We start from the raw sequence: 3,068 nt of genomic DNA, 5'->3' as shown, positions 1-3,068 counted from the left end.
CTTCTGAGCCCATGGAACTCTGACTGGCAGTGAAATCAGCCTGAAAAGGGTAGCCCCAAACACAACTCCTATCACCTTCACCATTGCACCACACCCAGTACCTCAAGGAAGAAGACAGGCATGCATGTCCTTGAGTTGCGTCCCAAAGCCTGGGACTAAAGGACCCCCAGTAGTCTACATGCGCGGGATGCTTTTCCAGTTGCAGCCTTCCCGGTTCCTCAGAGGACAGTTAGTCTCAGAAAGCTAGACAGAAAATTCTTTGGTAAAAGCAGGCCCCACGTAGGTCAGAGTTATCATTATCATCACAGAGAATAGGATGTCCATGTCCACTGCCATACAGAGTGACTGACCCTTTCCCCGCAGCCTTCTGGAATGGGAAGAGCAAGTACTGTCATCGATTTTGCAGATGAGCCCAGCTGGTGTGGCTCATAGTTGAGCATAGACCTATGAATCAGGAAGTCACGGTTCAATTCCCAGTCAGGGCACATGCCCGGGCTTCCCTTTTTTCACCCTCTTTACTTGATAAAATAGCCACAGGCCATAGAGGAATGTGCCCTTGACCGGAATCGAACCTCAGACCCTTCAGTCCACAGGCCAACGCTCTATCCGCTGAGTCAAACCAGTTAGGGCTCATTGATATAGTTAGAAAAGTAATGCACAGAGGGGTCTATAAGCAGTGCATAAGGAGAGAGGATTTTGAGATGAAAGAAATAGGCATATTCTCTAGGAACTCAATTACAGCCACAGGTAATGAGTGGAGGTTAATGTTTCCTAGGTCTACTAGAGCATTCTTTTTTTTTTTTAAATTGATTTCAGAGAGGAAGGGAGAGGCAGAGAAAGATAGAAACATCAATGATGATAGAGAATCATTGATTGGTTGCCTCTTGCACGCCCCCTACTGGGGATCAAGCCCACAACCCGGGTATGTGCCTTTGACCGAAATCGAACCCGGGACCCTTCAGTCTGCAGGCCAACGCTCTATCCACTGAGCCAAATCGGCTAGGGCTGGATCATTTTTAACAATGGTAAATAATTATTTCACTTTATAAACAACCTTTCAACCTTACATGATGCTTACAACAGGAAGGGTTAACGAGGGAGCCTTGGGCACTAAGCAGACAGCACTGGGAGCAGGGAAGAGAAATAGGACTTTGAAGTGAGGGGGTTCATGGCTGGTGTCTACCTGTCCCTCACTTGACCCCTTTCTTTCATTACATGTTGGATCAACCACTATCTGATCACAAAGCCACCTTTTCAGTCACCGGAGACCAGGAGCAAGGGGTCCCCTGCAGGTGGCTTAGTATTGGAGATTCCTCCACTGTCGATAGTCATTAGGGTTCCAGAATCTATCAGGCTCTTGGAAATTGTTAACAGAAGCTTAGCACCCTAGTTCTAGTCACCTCTGAGTGCACTGCATCAGAAAGGCTGGGACCAGAACTCAGCTGTGGTGCATTTGCCAAGATGTGCCACCCCCTGAGGCCTCCTGGCAAGGCACCCCTCCCTCCCTCAGACACCAGCAGAATAAACAAACAGCAGAGATGCTGTGGCTGCCAGGCCTGTGAGCCAGGAGGGGCCCAGGCAAATGTTTCCTTGGAGCCAGACCCTTCTTCATGAAGTTCTCCAGCTGCCTTGGGCCTGTGAACAGATGGAAAATTCTCAGTTGATACTAGGGAAGAGGGAGAAGAGAGGGAGCCAGGGGCAGGTAGCCCCTGGAGCCACACAGTCCCTGCTGATGCCAGAGGCATGAGCTCATTGGTACCAGTGACTGGGTGGAAAGCCAAAGGGGATGAACCACCAGCCCTGCTCTCCACCAGGTTCTGAAATCTTGTCTCAAAGTCTGACCATCCATACAATTCTACTTCTACTGCCTTTATAGCAGCGGTTCTCAACCTGTGGGTCGCGGCCCCTTTGGCGGTGGAACGACCCTTTCACAGGGGTCGCCTAAGACCATCCTGCATATCAGATATTTACATGACGATTCATCACAGTAGCAACATTACAGTGATGAAGTAGCAACGAAAATAATTTTATGGTTGGTGCACAACATGAGGAACTGTATTTAAAGGGCCAGAAGGTTGAGAACCACTGCTCTATAGCCTTTGGCTATTTTATCAAGTAAAGAGGATGAAAAAAGGAAAGACTTTAATATTCTGTCCAAAGATTTGAAATAGTTCCCAGGCAGCAGGGTTTGAATTTGAAAGTGAGGAACTCCATGGCCGGGCAACCTGCTTGGGTCTCCTCCCTGCGGCAGGAAGCTGTTCGGTAATAAACCTTTACCTTTACTTTTGCTCAAAAAAACAGAAAGAAAAACTCCAGAGGCTTCTGGGACACGATGGGTGCAGCAAACCCAGTATACTGGGCCCAGCTAAACACCTTGGTTATGAGATAGGAACCCCAGCCGCGGATAAAGGGCTGGAAAGAGCAGCCACTAGTCACATGCAAGGAAGGACCAATTACAGTTCTGGATCATTTTGATACTAGCCAAGGAAAAGACTCAAACCATGTAACCAATACATTGTTTTTAACGTTTTGTTTTCTCAATCTGTTCCATAGATATTGCTCCTGGCTTTGATAATACAATGGAGTTAACCATTAACCGTCTTCAGGACTAGAGTGGTTGAGTAGCAGGTGCTAGGTAAGTCACTTATTAACCTTTCCTGAGTGCCACTTCCTCAGCTGGGGAGTGGGGATAGAGACCTGTCATATAGGGTTGTTGTCATTGCCCTAGCTCAGTGGTTCTCAACCTCCCTAAGGGTTCTCAACCCTTTAATACAGTTCCTCGTGTTGTGGTGACCCCCAACCATAACATTATTTTCGTTGCTACTTCATAACTGTAATTTTGCTATTGTTATGAATCGGAATGTAAATATCTGATATGCAGGATGTATTTTCAGGGGTTGCGACCCACAGGTTGAGAATCACTGAACTAGAGGAATTATCATAGTATTTACTTGCCATAATGATACTAGCTATACTTTACCTAGAGACATCACACTCATCTAATGGTCTTGGTGAGTGACATGGCTTCTGAGTTCTCCCATGGAATATAACCAACTGGGATGTGTTGT

At 47.0% G+C, this 3,068-nt stretch overlaps 1 long non-coding RNA gene across 1 annotated transcript in view; it reads left to right on the top strand.

The window, feature by feature from the left end:
* Nucleotides 1-3,068, top strand: part of LOC107184073 — an 8,152-nt gene that overhangs the window by 1,492 nt on the left and 3,592 nt on the right. The window contains exon 2 of the long non-coding RNA XR_001514898.1: nt 2,554-2,635. This is a non-coding gene — a long non-coding RNA (uncharacterized LOC107184073). The remainder of the gene's footprint in view (nt 1-2,553; nt 2,636-3,068) is intronic.

Source organism: Myotis davidii, unplaced genomic scaffold (genome assembly GCF_000327345.1).
Source record: "Myotis davidii unplaced genomic scaffold, ASM32734v1 scaffold324, whole genome shotgun sequence".
Lineage (NCBI taxonomy): Eukaryota > Metazoa > Chordata > Mammalia > Chiroptera > Vespertilionidae > Myotis > Myotis davidii.
The sequence above is the reverse complement of the archived record's forward strand: the minus strand, read 5'-3'. Positions and strand labels throughout refer to the sequence as shown.